The 18,633-nt window shown below is 37.2% G+C and overlaps 1 protein-coding gene across 1 annotated transcript in view; it reads right to left on the reverse strand.

Annotated features, from left to right (window-relative positions):
* Positions 1–6,677: 6,677 nt before the first annotated feature.
* Positions 6,678–18,633, reverse strand: part of LOC309844936 (uncharacterized protein) — a 422,422-nt gene continuing 410,466 nt past the window's right edge. Inside the window, exon 10 of the mRNA XM_082692366.1 lies at positions 6,678–6,721. The gene's annotated coding sequence lies outside the window, so the exon portion shown is untranslated. The remainder of the gene's footprint in view (positions 6,722–18,633) is intronic.

Here is an 18,633-nt window from a genome sequence, read left to right on the forward strand (position 1 = left end):
TTCCCAAAGCTGAGAGTAAGTAATATTACCCATGTATAGACATTAGATACATTCTATACAAAAAAAAGGGGGGGCACCTGGGTGGCTTAGTGGGTTAAAGCCTCTGCCTTTGGCTCAGGTTATGATCCCAGAGTCCTGGGATTGAGCCCCACATCAGGCTCTCTGCTCAGCAGGGAGCCTGCTTCCCCACGCCCCCTTTGCCTGCTGCTCTACCTACTTGTGATCTCTGTCTGTCAAATAAATAATAAGATCTTAAAAAAAAAAAAAAGGTATTTACAAGCAGTGAAATTTCAAAATCAGGAAAAAGCTTTGTCAAAAAAATGAAGTAGAATTTTTTTTTTAAAGATTTTATTTATTTATTTGACAGAGAGAGATCACAAGCAGGCAGAGAGGCAGGCAGAGAGACAGGAGGAAGCAGGCTCCCTGCTGAGCAGAGAGCCCGATGCGGGACTCGATCCCAGGACCCCGAGATCATGACCTGAGCCGAAGGCAGCAGCTTAACCCACCAAGCCACCCAGGCACCCTGAAGTAGAATTTTTAAAAGGAGATAGTGCACCTCAGCCTAGACTGTTTCGCTCTTCATAAATGTAAGCATCAAGGACCTAAGTGTAAATACCATCAGATGGACTGGAAAAATCAATAATGTCACATACTGTGACTAACAGCCTCAAGGACACTATCCCTTCCTTATTAGGCAAATGTAATTCCTAATAATGTTTAATTATTAAGAATCAAGTATACTCTTCTAAAATGAAAAAACTGGCAAGTAATCAAAAAGTGTACAATTCACACATACCATCCTATTGTATTATTTTCTTATTCAAAGTATTACATGTATTCAAAGTATGACATTCTTGTTCATTTGACTATTATCCTATGTGCATTTGAGTTTCCCCACAGGAAACAAAGTAATCCCTTTTTATGGTAATGTTTCAAAGACTGTAGTAGTATTTCTAAATTTCTTTAAAACCATTTAATTTTTGTGGTCTTTCTTCTTTAAAATGAACAATACCAATTCTTCTGCTAACTTGCCATATTTTAAGTCAGTTTTGGTTGTCCTTTGCTTTCTTTGTCATCCGTCTTAAAATATCAAGGCAAAAACTGACACATTCGTACTCTCAGCCAATTTTAAGAATAGTTTTTAAAATACATAACAATAACAGAAACAATTCTTTTCTTCTCCTGGCCAAGTGTGATTTCATCATAGTCAACAACTTCTCGGTATTGTTGGCCTATATTTCAGATGTTGTATACCCAACCTAAATAACACAAACCTAAGTGTTTTTATTTGCAGAGTTGCTATAGAGACAAAGTTGCTCAGTTGTATTAACTCCTCTCTTTGCTAAACAAGACACTTTCTAACTTCAGTAATTAAAAATTTTTAGAGAAAGTGAAAGGAAAGCAAAACACTTTAAGCCTATATTAAATGAATCTTAGCTACAGGTCAAATTCTATTACAACAAACATTATGAAAAGCAAACATCATGTGCAATTTTGCAAGGCCCTTTTATATTAAAGTAATATTTGATCTGATGAGTTTTCATTCCATGGAAGGAGATGTGGATGGCAAAGGGCATGGATTGCAGCCTATAACAAAATTAATATTTCCACATATTTCCAGATTCATGGCTATGTCATGGATGATTGACAGAGTGAGACCTCCTCTCGTCCATTACCTTTCTCAAACACATCCTAGGTCAATCCCCTTATTTTCACATCTGCTGCCCAATCTTAGTCCAAACCATCATCACCTCCTGCTTGGACTACTGCAGTATCCTCCTAACCCATCTCACTGCTTCCAGAGTTGCCTCCATATGTGACATATTTTCTCCACCCAACAGTCAGGGTAATATTTTTATATTTTTACACATAGTGTGTGTGTGTGTGTGTGTGTGTGTATAATTTTAGAGAGACAGTGAGAAGGAGGAGGAGAGAGACTCTCAACAGCCTCCACGCCCAGCAAGGAGCTGCTTAGAGCTCCATCTCATAACCCGAGATCACGACCTCAGCAAAAATCAAGAGTCAGCACTTAAGCAACTGAGCCACCCAGGCACCCCCAGCGTGATATTTTGGAAACACAGGATCATATCCTAATACTTTCCTATTAAACCTTATCATACCCAGAATAAAGTCCAAATGATACTCTGTTTAAAAAGCCCTTCTTACTCCAGTCCCTGCTCATTTTCTCCTACTGTGTGCCTGTCTCCCTCTGCTCCTCATGGTGCTCAGAGAGACCCTTTGTGACCACCCAAGCTAAGAGATATCTGGATTTTTCTACCACAGAAAATGGTGTGTGTGGCTTTTTTTTTAAGTATTAATAAAATTTAACTTTTAGAGAAGTTTTGGATTTACAGAAAACTTGAGCAAAAAGTATAGAGAATTCCCATATGTCTCTCAGCACCCCCAGCACACACAGTTTTTCCCATTATTAACATCTTGCTTTTGTTGTGGTACATGTGTTAGAATCGACAAGCCAATATTGATACAATATTATTAATGAAAGTCCATAGTTTACACTAGGGATCACTCTTTGGGTTCTATATTCTGTGGGTTTTTAACAAATGCAGAATGAGGTGTATCAGCCATTGAAGTGTCATTCAGAATAGTTTCGCTGCTCTAAAAACCACCTGTGCTTCACTTAGTCATCCCTCCATCCCCTTGAATCCCTGGAAACCCACCAATCTTTTTACTCTCTCCCCATTTTTGCCTTTTCAAGAATGTCATAGAGCTGGAATTATATGGTGTATAGCTTTTTCAGATTGGCCTCTTTCATTTAGAAATACACATTTTAAGTTTCTTTCACATCTTTCAGTGGCTTAATATCACCTTTCTTTGTATTGCTGGACTAATGGAATATTTGAACAATATTCCATTATATTCTGAGTCGAATGGTACATCTCCCCCCAAATATTGAAGTCCCGATGCCCTGTGAACATGACCTTATGTGGCAAAAGGGTCTTCACTGATGATCAAGTTAACATGAGATCATTAGGGCGGGTCCTACTACAATATGACTGTGCTCTTTTTTTTTTTTTTTTTTAAAGGTACAATTTGGACACGGAGATGGAGGCACAGGGAGATGGCCACGTGAAGACTGGAATTATCCTTCCACAGGCCAAAAAATGAAGATCACCAGCAAGGAGAGTGACATGAAACAGATTCCCCCTCATGGCACTCAGAAGGAACCAATCCAGCCAGCATCTTGATTTCAAATCTCTAGCTTCAGAAGTGTGTGACACTCCATGTTATTGAAGCAACCCCACCTGTTGTACTCTGATCGAGCAGCTTTAGGAAACTAACACGCATTGTAGAGATGTGCCTCAGTTTGTTTATCCATTCACCTGTCGAAAGACATCGTGGGGGATCCCAAGTTTGAGCAAGTATGAATAAAGCTGCCATAAACCTTCATGAGAAGGTTTTTGTGTGGACCTAAGCTTTCAGCTCCTTTGGGTAAATGCCAAGAAATGCAACCACTGGATCTTATATTGAGTTTTGTAAGAAATTTCCAAACCGTCTTATATTGAGTTTTGTAAGAAACTGCCAAACTGTACCCCTGGCATTGCTGCCAACAATGGGTGATGGTTTCTGGTGCGCCGTGTCATCACCAACATCTGGTGTGGTCAAGTGTTTTGGATTTTTAGCCACTCTAATAGGTGTATAGTGGCATCTCACTGCTGTTTTAATTTGCAGTTCTCTAATGACATATGTTGTTGAAGGTCTTTTCATTATGCTCCTTTGCCATCTCTGTATCTTCTTTGGTTAGGTGTCAGTTCACATCATTTGCTCATTTTTTAATTGGCTTACTTATTTTCCTTTTCTTAAGCTTTAAGAGCTCTTTGTATATTTTGGGTACCACTCTGTTATCATTTAAGATATTTGCAAATGTTTTCCCCCAATATGTGGCATATCTTGTCATTTCTTACCAGTGTCTTTGGCAGAGCAGAAGCTTTTAATTTTAATATTGCCCAATTTATTTATTTATTTTTCTTTCATGGATTGTGCTTCCAGTGTTGTACCTAAAAAGTCACCACCAAACCTGAAGTCACCTAGATTTTTCTCCATGTCATCTTCCAGGAGTGTTACAGTTTTAGACTTTCATTTAGGTCCATGGTCCATTTTAAGTGAATTTTTGTGGAAGAGGTAAGGTCTTTGTCTAGATTCATTTTTTTCCCTTTTTTGGATGTCAATGTCCAGTTGTTCCAGCACCAGTTATTGAAAAGAACTGAATTATTTTTGCTCCTTTGTCAAAGATAAGTTGGCTGTTTTTGTACGGGTCTATTTCTGGGTTTTCTAGTCTGTTCCACTGACTGATCTATTTGTCTACCCTTTCACCAATACCACACTGTTTTGATTACTGTAAGAGGCTATTTTCAACATGTTAAGCTTTTATATATTTTAATACTTTATTGTATATCTAGGTATTGATTATTTCTCATTCTTGAATGACAACTATGAAAGCAGGGAACTCCTCTATTTTGTCTGCTCTGTGGTTCTAACACTTAAAGCAATGCCTTGAGAATACAGAAGCTCTTAACTGGTATGTGGGAAGTAAATGAATAAGTGTTTTCTATTTTATCCTACTAATTACAACAGTTATTTCCATAATGGTGTATTGTGTGTGTACACACACACACACATACATATACATAAGAAATTCTGAAATTTGGTTGCAGTATTTTTGGTTTTATTTTAGGTCTAAGACACATTTGGCAAAATTCCACTAATTCTTCTACTTAACTAAACTAAACTAAACTAAAATAATGCCACTATTATTAAATACTATTTAAACTCAGAGCTTCTCCCAAATTCCATGCATTGTATTCTGATTCTCAAAAAACCAATGATTACAGAAACTATGGACTTAATTGCACTAAAGTATTTATTATTTGGTGGCCAGAGATTTGGCGTTCTTAAGGATGGGACCCTCAAAAGACATTTGTTATGCCTCACACTGATTAAGTCTATCAAGCCAAAAGAGGTCTGGTTAGCAGAACTCAGGCTTTGAAAATGAAGAATATCTTAGAGCACAATCCCATATTGGGTGCCTATAGGACCAGGCTGGTAATGTGAAATGGTGAATTGTGTTGGTGAAGAATAAAACAACAGGGACCATAGCAGGTATCTCATATGGGCAGCTCCGAAATCTGAAGCAGGATGCTGTAGAATCATTGTAGTTTGTTTTTTGTGTTTGTTTATGTTTTTAATTTTTATTGTGTTATGTTAGTCACCAAACAATACATTAGTTGTAGTGTTCCAAGATTCATTGTTTACATATAACACTCAGTGCTCCATGCAATACATGCCCTCCTTAATACCCACCATCCAGGCTCCTCCAACTCCCCACCCCTCTCCCGTCTAAAACCCTTAGTTTGTGTCTTGCAGTCCACAGTTTCTCATGGTTCTTCTCCCCCTCTGACTTACCCCCCTCACTTAATCCTTGTAGTATTTTAAAAGAAATATGAATCTCTATTATTATATAAAATCTCCTAGTATTTAAATATTGGCAACTAAGAGAATGTATTTTTTAATTTGAATCTCCCTGAGGGCTAGTGGCGATGAACATTTTTTCATGTGTCTGATAGCCATTTGTATGTCTTCATTGAAGAAGTCTCTCTTCATATCTTCTGCACATTTTTTTTCTTTTTCTTTTCTTTTATTTTTTTATTAATTTATTTATTTTCAGAAAAACAGTATTCATTATTTTTTCACCACACCCAGTGCTCCATGCAATCCGTGCCCTCTATAATACCCACCACCTGGTAACCCAACCTCCCACCCCCCCACCACTTCAAACCCCTCAGATTGTTTTTCAGAGTCCATAGTCTCTCATGATTCACCTCCCATTCCAATTTCCCCCAACTCCCTTCTCCTCTCTAACACCCCTTGTCCTCCATGCTATTTGTTATGCTCCACAAATAAGTGAAACCATATGATAATTGACTCTCTCTGCTGGACTTATTTCATTCAGCATAATCTCTTCCAGTCCCGTCCGTGTTGCTACAAAAGTTGGGTATTCATCCTTTCTGATGGAGGCATAATACTCCATAGTGTATATGGACCACATCTTCCTTATCCATTCGTCCGTTGAAGGGCATCTTGGTTCTTTTCATAGTTTGGCGACCATGGCCATTGCTGCTATAAACATTGGGGTACAGATGGCCCTTCTTTACACTACATCTGTATCTTTAGGGTAAATACCCAGGAGTGCAATTGCAGGGTCATAGGGAAGTTCTATTTTTAATTTCTTGAGGAATCTCCACACTGTTCTCCAAAGAGGCTGCACCAACTTGCATTCCCACCAACAGTGGAAGAGGGTTCCCCTTTCTCCACATCCTCTCCAACACATAATGTCACTTCAGAGACATTTCACCAAAAAAGGTATTGATACAGGCAATAAACATAAGAAAAAAATGCACGGTATAATTACTCATCAGAGAAATTCAAATTAAAATAGCAATGACATATCACTATAAACCCTCCAGAATGACTCAAATTTAACAAATCTAAAGCATACAATGGTGGCAAGGATCTGGAGTTCTCTTACATTCCTGGTAGGAGTTAAAATTGGAAAAACCCATGTGGGAAACAATTTGGAAATATTTACTAAAGCTAAACTTATTCTATGGGACCCAGCAATCTTATTCCTAGGTAATCATCAAAGACAAATGAGTACTTACATTCACTGAAGACACATACAGGAATACTTACAGCTGCTTTATTCCTAATAGCCAAAAAAAAAAAAAAATAGAATAATGCAAATATTCATCAGCAAGAGAACAGATTAAAAAAGAAACAGATTCATTAAAAGGAGTACTACACTGCAACATAAAGGAAAAGTGATTGCTCTCAGTAAGAATACCAATTAGTATTACGAGTATAAAAAGTGAGCAAATGAATTGAGAGACAAATGACTAGAAATTGTATGATTCTATTTACATAAAATCAGGAACTGGCAGAAATAGTCTATCATGAAAATTAGATAGTGGTCGTTTCTTGGATGGACTATATTCACTGAGAATGGATACGAAAGAGCCTTCTTGAGTCTTGCCAATGTTGTCTTATCTGGGAAGTGATTATGTGTGTGTAAATGTGTGTGTAAAAAAGCTTTGAGTTGTATACTGAAGATTCAGTGAGATACTAGAACACATCCACCCGAATGGTTACAAGAGACTCCCCTTACCAAGAATTGGCAAGGATAAGCAATAAGTGTAACTTTAACATAGTATATGCTAAAATAATATAACAACTCTGGAAAACTGTTGGTAACATCTCCTAGAGTTGAGTGTTCATATAACCTATGACTAGCAAAATTCCATGGCACGTATACGTATATCACCAAAATACACAATCAAAGATGTTTACTGAAGAATTATTCAGTATAGTTCCCAAAAGGAAACAACCCAAGGGTTCACCAACAGTGGAATAGATAAAAATTGCAGTATGTTCATACCGTAGAATATAACATAGGAGTAAAAACAAGCAAACTGCCAGACAAAAGAATATAAGTGAATCTCATGGACCTCCAGTTGAACAAAAGCAGTCAAACCAAAGAAGTATCTAACATTTGATGCTGTTTATATAAGTTCAAAAACTAGCAAAAACTAATTTATGATGTTGGAAGTCAGCTTAGTGGTTACCTTTGGGGATTCATAAGGGAAGGGGAACAAAGGTGGATCCTGGGTGGCAGCTAATGTTTATCATGCGATTTGCCACTGTCTCAATGTACGTTACAAGTCAATCTTTAAAATGTATCTAAAAAATTAACCCCCTCATTGTACAGATGAAGATACTAGGGCCCAGGGAAACTTAAAAACAGCCAAGTCACACAAATTAGAAAGAGAACTAGTCTCCTACTGCCTGGCTGTCTGGTGGGTTTTTTGCTTGTTTCTTGGGGTTCCCTCTCCTGTGACTAAGTTAGTTAGCTAGTCTATTTATTTCTGCATTCTTCTGCCACAAGCAAAGGAATGGAAGATCAGCACACTGGTCATGGTTTGATATGAGAAACACAGGTGAGCTTCAAGTCCCATATGCTTTCACGATCCACGTGCAGACCAGTGCTGTGGTGGCTGTGCCTGGGCCCCCATCCCAGGTTTTCTCTCTTCACCTTCATTGCCAATGGGAAGTGGATTCACATGAGGGTTATGAATGGAATATGGTTACCATCTCCCCAGCAAAGGGGCTAGATCTGATGTGAAAAGGTTGGAGAGGTGATGAACTTGGATGTCTCGTGTTCTTCAGGGAAGCATTCTTTATGCTCAGTCCCTGCCTGAGAAGCATGATGTAGTAGGTGAAGGCTTCCCACCTGAGAGCTGAGCCCTCCTCCTCACTGTGGGCTCCACTCAATAGGGGCTGTCTCCGCTGTGACCAGACCAAGCGAGCAGCCCAGAAACCCGGGATCGAGGCACTGGCGCCATGTTGACCCCGGACCATCACAGAGCCAAAAAGTAGAGCAGTTCTGCATTTTTTTATTTCATCCTATGTGTATGTTGAAGAGACTACAGCTATATTGTGATTCTGTCTTTCATTAAAATAAATGATCATGGTACTAGGACTATGAGAAGCTATAAATCTTTGAAACAAATTCCTCAAGCAAAACACTTTTTGAGAAAGTCTTCAGAAAGTACAAATTGTAATATAGCCTTTTGTTTCCCAAACATGTCCTCGACTTATTTCTTTCATTCTAAATTGCCTTATTTGGTTTGCTAATTGCATCACTTCTCTCACACTGGTCTTTTTTCACTTTTATAGGTCTGTTCGATTTTACCCTAATATTTAGCTTAATGGAGGTTTAGAGTTTTGAAATGTAAAAAAGAGAAAAGCAACATTTTTCAACCAGCTACTATCTAACTCAGCTTATGTGTCCAAATACAACTAGTTATTCTTTGTGTTTGCCTCTGATAAGTACGGAATTCTAATTCCAACCACAAGCACAGGGAACTGGCTTAGCCATGGCCCAGCCAAGCTCGCTGAAGAGCTCCAATGAGAAGCTTGAGAATCACCGAGTGCCTAACTCCAAGCTACCCCAACTACAAGGACCTCTTTTATCAGTCTCTCTTTTCCTAGGTCTTACCTGTTAGTGACATTTTCTACTAAGGGTAACTGTTTCAAACTAGTTTCTTGCAAAGCATAGTTTACCTGCACAGACATAGGGAGTCATAGTAAACAGAAGATGGCATTTAGTATTTTCATAGTGGTAAATCTGACAGTAAATACAAACAAATGTTCAGACGTGAAGTTCTATTTGTGTTTAAAGCATACCAAAAAAGAAAGATTAGAAGGAAAGGAAAGAGGGAGGAAGGGAAGAGGAGAGGAAGGGGGAGGAAGAAAGCATTCTTTCCCTAGCAGCATCTTGAAAATCCTTATGACGGTGCTAAGCCCCCACTTAAAATGAACCCAACAGGGTAAAGGATCTTATGGTCCCTGAAACAGAAGGTGTACCATTTTTAGGACTGCCTCCTAGCAGATCAAATAACACAGACAAATCAAAGTCAAGAAAACAATTTAGGGGAAGCTTCCTTCAGACTTAGATTCAATAACTAATTTTGCAAAAAGACACCAGTAAGTCAGAGAGCTAAATTTATCCTGTGAACTATGAGAATACAGGGCAAATGATAAGAAATCAAAGTAACCCCACAGATTTATTTAAAAAGCATTGCCAAGATATCCCTTCAGATGGAAAAAAAAAAAAAGTGTCAGTCCAGTAGCTTGGATTAATGAATACTACAGCATAGAGAAACCACTGATATTGACTTTTGTGGTCCCGAGTCATCAAAAGAAAGACACAGCATTCCTATGATAATTCTGAAATTCATAACCAATGGAAGGAGACCTATCCATAAATCTCTCATTAGAAAGTCTCCAGTTCCTGTTCAACACTCATCTTCAAGGAAGAGTCCCAGAAGCCCAGGAGGTAGAGAAAGACTTCAGATGATAAAATCCAAAAGAAAGGGAAATCAGAGTCCCTGCTGTTTCCATAGCATTTGGGTGTCCTCATTTCCCTAGTTCCAAAACTATGTTCCAGTTTGACAAAGCTTAGGAGAGAGAGGAGAACCATTGCCATTTTCCATTTGCCATTTGTTGCAAGCAAATGGCAAGAAATGTGGTCATCATCATGTCTGTTGACATTCAGAATCCCAGAAGAGTCTGGAAGGATGGTAGGGCAATTCACTGTAGCTGAGACCCTCTTCCAGCTTTTTCTGGAATTTTGCCATGTCACATTCAAGGGCAGGAACCATTTATTTAAACATAAGGTGTCTTTTCTAAACTTTGTTCTTTCTGATTTCTAAGTGCCACACTTTTAAAATACAATCTTATTGTGTGTAACCCTTCAAATTGAAAATGAATCTCAGTACACTTGAAATGCTATAAAATCTGTTCTTAAATCACTTTGGAGATGATACTAGACAAAAAGGTTCTTAAGACTAGCAGACAAAACTTTTCCCTTTTTTTTTCCTTCCTCTCAATTTCATTCTGCATCTTGAAAAAAAAATCGCAAAAACTCACTATCAGCACAAATTGAAGGGTGGATGGAAAGAGAAAATATTTGTGGAGTGCCATCCACATGCCAGGTACTTTATGCCTGTTCTATCATTTCACCTCTACAACAATTGCTTTAATGTAGGTAATATAGTTATTTTTTTTTTAAGAGAAAAGGAAAGTGAGGCTCAGAAAATTTAAAGAGAATATTTAAGGTCACAGAATGAAGTGGTAGAGCTGGGATTCACGCACATGACTCTAAGTCTAGACTCTTTTGCCTTTTATCCTGTATCACTTGGCCTCCTTGGAGGATCAAAGAAGGATAAGCCACAGGGGCTCCTGCTTTCATCAAGCTTGAAATCCTCTGGAGGAAAAATAGCAAATACAGATGTTTTTGCTAAATTAGAAGCATGAGAACCAAATGTAATGCATGATTCTGGACTGGACGCTATGTTTTTAAAAATCTGTAAAATGCCCTCCAGAATACTTAGAGAAATTTCAATTGGAATAATATCAGATAATATTATTGTATCAAGTTAAAATATCTTGGATGGTACCCAGGTTATACAGGGCAATGTTTTTAGGACCCTCGAGCTGAATCATTTCAGGCTTAAATGACAAAATATCTGTGACTTATTTTCAAATAATTCATAAGAAAAATGTATGTGCATGTATAATATATAGAGACAAAGCAAATGGTGTAAAATGGTAATGGTCACTAAATCTAGGTGAAGTCTATAAGAGTACTTACTGTATTCTTTTCTGTTTGTGGGGTAATATGAGATTATGTAATATGAGATTATGCTTGCAGTTGCAACAGCATTCATATAGTTTCTAAAAGGAAAAAAGTTGCACGAGTTTAATCTAAAATAAGTTATGGGGATGCATTAAGGAATGCACTAGTTGTAATGAGGAGCTGGTGTTGTATTTAAGTGTGGAATCGCTAAATTGTACACCTGAAATCAATATTACACTGTATGTTAACTAACTGGAGTTTATTTTCTTTCTTTCTTTCTTTTTTTAAAAGATTTTATTTATTTGAGAGAGAGAGAGCACAGAGGGAGAGTCAGAGGCTTCCCGCTGAGAGGGGAGTCCAATGTGGGGCTCGATCCCAGGACCCTGAGATCACGACCTGAGCTGAAGGCAGACGCTTACCTGACTGAGCCACCCAAATGCCTCTAACGGGAGTTCAAATAAAAACCTGTAAAAAAAATTGTATTTCACCAAGAAAAGAAAATTAAATAAGTTATAGGACCCATAGAAAACAAAGCCAGTCTCACCTTTAATCATTTCTGTTTGTGAGGCTTAAGGATAAGAAAGGAGAGAAGGAATAATAAATCATATATTTTTGCAGAAGACTAAAGCTTTTGGATTAAAGGTAACTGATAATCTTAATACAAGAGAGTTTTGGATACAGTATTTGATTACAGGCAGGACAGGTCCATCATTTGCAGCGCTGAGGGCAAAATGAAAATAAGGGAAATATCTCTTGTTGAAATACCATTGATATTCTGGGATTACTAATACCAGAACATTAAACCAAGTGTGGGGCCCTTCACAGTGGGGAATCCTGTGTGACCACACAGGTCTCTTGTCCATGAAGCCCACCCTTATTATCAGTAAAAAAATATTATATATGTCACAGCTTTCTTTCCATAATTATAAAAAATCCATAGTCACTCAACCCAGAATAAAGATTGTATTGAACCACTATACCTTGTGTCAAGAACTATAGTTGAAATAAATCAGCTCTACAATGTATTCCTCCCACATATAAGTTCCATATTTTATTAATATTATTTTGCATTAATAGTATTTTGTATATTTTGTGTTCCAAGTATAAACTCACATGTTATCATCATATCACATGACCTGGGGCTTCTGTATCCTACATGGAGGCTATATGAATGCAGTTACATAACATAAGCCACATAAAAATTCCACTGTTAGGGTGCCTGGGTGGCTCAGTCAGTTAATCGTCTGCTTTTGGCTCAGGTCATGATCTCAGGGTCCTGGGATCGAGCCCCACTCTCTGTTCATCAGGGAGTCTGCTTCTTGTTCTTATTCTCCTGTGTTTTTTCTCTCTCTCTCAAATAAATAAATAAAAATATTAAAAAAAAAGAAAAGAAAAACTCCTGTGAGAGTTGTAAAATGGTTCTGGTCTTCTCAGATGTGTCCATCAAAATGTAATCTAGCAACTGAATAATAAATATACCAGAAGATATAAGTTTTTACTATGTTTATTTTCACATTTTCAGTTACTCAGAGATGAATTGGTTAATAATGTTTGCACTTGTGCTGTAAAATTGTGCTGAACTGGTTAATGGCCTGTGATTTTGTGCAGTTTTTAGAAAGAAACAGAATTGCAAGTTTTTGTCTTAGAAAACTCATGCCAGAGGTAAACAAATCAAACTAATGAACACTGGCTAATAAGTTTAGCTTATTACCATTTCACATAGTTATGCCATGTCACAGACTTCCAGTGATTCGGAGTTTCTGATGTTGAAATGCTTACCCCATAAAATGTTCTTTCATTAGGATAATTTTTCATCTTCTTCTACCTGTTAGACTGTTTTTTTAGTTATCATTAATCATGCTTTATGCAAATCAACGGCACAGGCAAACTGCCAACACAAAAAGGTCTTAATGAAAATTTTAATCTTTATTTTTCATAAAATACTTTCATTATGAATTAGACCATATTGGTTATAAGGCATAATATCTAATTAACTTCCAGATATAAATATAGTTTCGCTCCTCCAAAAAAAAAAGCTGCATTTCCTGACTTCTTACAATATCAAACATTTCATGTTAACCCTTGAGCTTTGTAAGACAGTGTATCAAATCTTGACGGTTTCTGGACTTCCACATTAAAGGAACTGCAGAATATAAGAAAATGCAGTTATCAGGGATAATGGGCACGTATCTGGTGATATTTCAAGTAAGAGTGCATATTTGAATTTAAAAATAAAGGAGAGCCTTTCCTATAGTACTATTTATTTTAATTTTATTTAAAGAAATAAATAATCATGTTTCTTAGTGTTCTTTAAAAATACCTATTTTTCAAAAACAAAACAAAGAATATCAAGCTCATGGGTACAGAGAACAAATTGGTGGTTGCTTGAAGTGGAGGACGGAAGGGTGGGCAAAATGGGAGAAGGGGGTTAAAAGTACAAATTGTCAGTTATAAAATAAGTTATGCGGAGGGACTATAGTTAATAATACTATATTGCATATTTGAAAGTAGTAAGGGGAGCAGATCTTGAAAGTTCTCATGACAAAAAAATAATTTTTAACTATGTATGTTGATGGATGTTAACTGGACTGACTGGGATCATTTTGCAATATGTACAAATATAAAATCATTGGGTTGTACATCTGAAACATATAATGTCATGTCAATAATATGTCAGTAAAAAATACTGTTTTTAAGCAGAATATTCCTTGAATAATTTGGAAATATAATTTCTTTTTAATGGAGTCCTTTATAATGGAAATAGTGATCTATTGACTAATATTTTTTAAAAAGTGCTTTTACAGAAGTTTTTTCTGTGGAGTTGGTACAATGCTCACTAAATAAAATAGTACCCGATTATTTTCTTGTCATTTAACAAATTTTTTTTAAATGAAAAATAAGAGAGAGTATCAAAAATATTTCTAGTAGAAAAACTGTGAGGCAGAACTGTCAACCCCATCAAGTACCAAGTCACATTTTAAAACAGTCATAATCAAAACAGCATGCTACTAGAACAAAAATAAATATGAAGATAAACAGAACATAGTGAAAATGTCTGAAAAAAGCTTTAACAAACATTTGTATTTGACATAGGCAACATCTGGAAATTACAGAGAAGAGAATATTCATTAATAAATAAGTGAGAATAATTAGAATTTGTGGAAAAATTATCTAGATACACAGCTCACACAGTCTACATCAATCTCGCTCCTGATGGATTGTTGAATTAAGTAAAAACAAATCTTGGAAAATTTAATTAAGTACAGATCACTAGAAGGATGATCTGCCTATAATATATACAATTTATTCAAATCAAGACCCTAACAGATAAGTGAACAAAGATAATAAATAATTTACATTAAAGGAATTTGAAACCACTCAGATGCTCATATAAACTTCAATTCTGATACAGAAGAAATGCAATTAAATTAAAATTAAGGTAAGATCTTATTTTCTTTATAATGAAAAAAACTAATGTTAATATCAAGCTAATGAAAAAAACTAATGTTAATAAAAAAATAATGATAGTGACTTTGGGGTGAAACTGGCTTATTCTGATGAGATGATCTATACAAATTCTTTACAAGAAGCAAACTATAGTCTGTAAGAACAACTATAGATTTATTGCTCTGAATTCCCACATTTCCAAGAAATTCTTGTAAGAAAATAATTTAACTTAGGAAATCTCAATGTACAAAACAGTTTATAACAGCAACATAAAATAGATACATAATGAGAAGTATACATAAGGTTTAATGATAAAAAAAAAAATGCTACAATTAGTCATTTTACATCAGCTGCAGCCTTAACCATCTCCCTTAAAACTTTTTAGGAAATCGGCAACATGATTGAAGCGGTCATGTAGGAGAATCTCTGGGAAGTATTTTCTAGTAAATATCAAAACTGACTGTAAACATTTGAGTATAGTTTTGTTTAGAAAGCATATGTGGACTCTAAAACAAATAAGAACTCACAAATAAACAAACACACAAAAAGCAGAATCAGTCCTGTAAGTACAAACAAATGGTTGCCAGGAAGAGGTGTGTGGTGGACAACATGTGTGAAGAGCAGTGGGAGATACAGGCTTCCCGTAATAGAATGAATAAGTCATGGGGATAAAAGGCCCAGCGTAAGGAACACAGTCAACGTAATAGGGTCTCATGGTGAGAGATAGTAGCTACATTTGTGGTGAGCATAGCATAATGCAAAAACTTGTCAAATCATGATGCTATACACCTGAAACTAACGTAACATTGTATGTCAGCTACACTCAAATAAAAAATGTTCTCTAAAAACAAAAGAGAAAGAAAGCATCAGGGATAACCTCATTGCTTAGACGCTGAGAAATGTGCTTTAACAGTATGTATCAATGCTTCTAAAAACAAGTGTATTACTTAGCATAAAACTGCATTTATTAAAAGACCCTAAAATACATCATTGCTTAAAACCAGTATTTTAGCTATGATGATCATTCCTGGTCCAGTCAATGGACAGGGTGGCTCAGGGGCATCAGTTTCCTCTGTCCTCCAGACCTCCTCCTCTCTGGGAGCCCAGAGGAAAGAGGATCTGGACGACTTAGATTTGCCTGTTACAGATCTTATCCCAGAGATGGCACAAATGAGTCACACTCTTCTATGCCACAGCTAGAGCTCAGTTCCATGGCCACATCCAGCAGCAGGTGGGGCTGGGAAATGAGCTTCCTGGCTCCTAGGGCACAGGGAACAGAGATCTAGGCAATGACTGGCAGTCTCTGCCACAGCATATACATTTCATAAGCCTGCAAATTTCCCCTTGAGAATTAATCCTGAAGAAATAATGATACACACATTTATAATGATGGATGACAAAGTATGTTCATTAGCGGTGCTCATTTTAATAGTGAAAATAATCTCCAGTAATAATTTATAGATCATCAACACAATGATGGACTAGACACATGTAGTATATACAATAATGACTCTAGTATAAAGTAATGGAAAATGACAAGTGCAACATAATATTAATTGGAGAAATGAAAAAGTCAAGTATAGAGCAGTATGTACGGCTCGAGATTTATTTTAATCAAAACTAGAAATAAATGTGGATGTAGTTACAGGAATATGGATTCAAAGATATATATAGACAGTCACGTGAGAAAAAGAAGAATGTGTCCTCAAACTGGTTTGTGTTTTTTTTTGGTCTGTAAAATCAGGCAATTAATTTTTCTTTTTGTAAAAAAAAAGTTTGTGTTTCTACAATGATGAAGCATTTCTTAAATAATTAAAATAAAAACCAAAAATTATAAAAAATTATGCTATAAAATTAAACAGGTTTGTTAGATGTTAAGACTAAGCACAGTATAGGGACACCTGGGTGGTTCAGTTGGTTAAGTGGCTGCCTTTGGCTCAGGTCATGATCCCAACATCCTGGGATTGAATCCCATATCGGGCTCTTGCTCGGCAGGGAGCCTGTTTCTCCCTCTGCCTCTGCCCGCCATTCTGTCTGCCTGTGCTCGCTCTCGCTCTCTCTCTCTCTTTCTGACAAATAAATAAATAAAATCTTTAAAAAAACAAAGACTAAGCACAGTATAGACAGTTGTAAATCCATCATGATTGTAAGTAAGTAGTTTTACATAGTCACATATATATACCAAGACATAAAGGCATTCATATAAATAAATACAAGTTTAATTTAAATTTCTGTTATAATTTTCCTTTATTTATTTATATTTTATTTATTGATATATTTATTTATTTTAAAATATTGTATTTATTTATTTGAGAGAGAGAGCAAGGGGGCAGGGGCACAGAGGCAGGGGGAGAAGCAGACTCTCCACTGAGCAGGGAGCTGTATCCCAGGACCTGAGATCAGGACGTGAGCCAAAGTCAGAAATTTAACCGATTGAGTCACCCAGATGCCCCTAATTTTCCCATATTTAAAATGTTACATCATTTTAACCATTTTTAATGGATTGGGTCTCTTAATAAGAAGGAAAATATCACTTAAAAACCAACTATTAGGGGTGTCTGCGTGGCTCAGTGGGTTAAGCCTCTGCCTTTGGCTCAGGTCATGATCTCAGGGTCCCGGGATCCAGTACCCCATTGGGCTCTCTGCTCAGCAGGGAGCCTGCTCCCCACCCTCTCTCTGCCTGCCTCTCTGCCTACTTGTGATCTCTATCTGTTTGCTCTAAAGGCCCTATAAGTACTACAGAATTAATTTAGTGGGACAGAATTACCTTTGTCCTTTAAACTAAATTGGGAAAATACTTTCATTGTTTCTCACTGTGAAAGTAAAGAAAACCAGGAGTTTGCTTATATAGAGCCTGTGCATCTGGGTGAATAACAGACCCACCCCTGCAAAATAATAATAACAATAATAATAATAATAATAATAAGACTGTATCTTAATTCCTGGAAGCTCTGAATGTTCCTTTTTGGAAGCATCTCTGCAGATGTAATTAAGTTAAGAATCTTGAGATGAGTTCATCATCCCGGATCACCTAGTGAGTCCCATGACAGACTCCTTATAAGAGACAGAAGATGCAGAGAAGAGACGGCTGCATGACGGAGGAGGAAGAGATTACAGTGCTGCAGCACTAACCAAGAAACACCCAGAACCATCAGAAGCCTGGGAGAGGCAAGGAGAGGAATTTCCCCTGGCACCTTGGAGGGAGCGGGACCTTGCTGACACCCTGATTTCAGACTACGGGTCTCAAGAGCCCGTGAGAGAACAAATTTCTGTTGCTTCAAGCCACACAGTTTATGGCATTATTAGAGCAGCTATGGGGAGCTAATTCAGAGTTAGACAAAATGATATCAACCACTCTGTGTAATAAAGTAGCAAGAACATAGAATATTCTCCTGATCCTGGGAGAACTTGGGGGTCCCTGGGTGGAGAGACGAGGAGAATATGGGGAAATATGGGAGAAAATCTCCAGGTAGAAAATAATCTGGCACAAAGCAGCCAGCAGGACTGAGGTGGGTACGACCACGAAGCTGTCAAACTAAATAATTTCATTTCACTGTGATGTTATTATCTATACTGCACTGTTCTCTAGCTTAATCTCTATCCTTCATCATCCCTCCTTCTTCAGTGAAAGTGTTCTCTTAAAAGAATGGTGCTTTGGGGACTGAGCGAGCAGGGCTTGTCCTGTATGCCATGGAGAGGCAGGGTGAGGAGAGAGCAAGGAAGGGGAGAAACAAAGAAAAACCCCAGAATTCAGCAGCAGCATGGAGTGATAATGAGTAGTGCGCGGGGACACAAAAACTCGACAACCTGTGGGGACCTCGAGGAGGCAGGGGACCTTTCATAGCAAGGCACTGGATCCAGGGAGTGTATTTAGACAGTGAAGTAGAAATGACCGCGGAACTGCTGAGAGCTGGAGGAGTACAGAACAGCTACATATAGACAGAAGGCAAGGTCGAGGTCAGTTTCAGCCAGAG

The sequence above is a fragment of the Mustela nivalis genome (genome assembly GCF_964662115.1).
Source record: "Mustela nivalis genome assembly, chromosome: 12".
Classification (NCBI taxonomy): Eukaryota; Metazoa; Chordata; class Mammalia; order Carnivora; family Mustelidae; genus Mustela; species Mustela nivalis.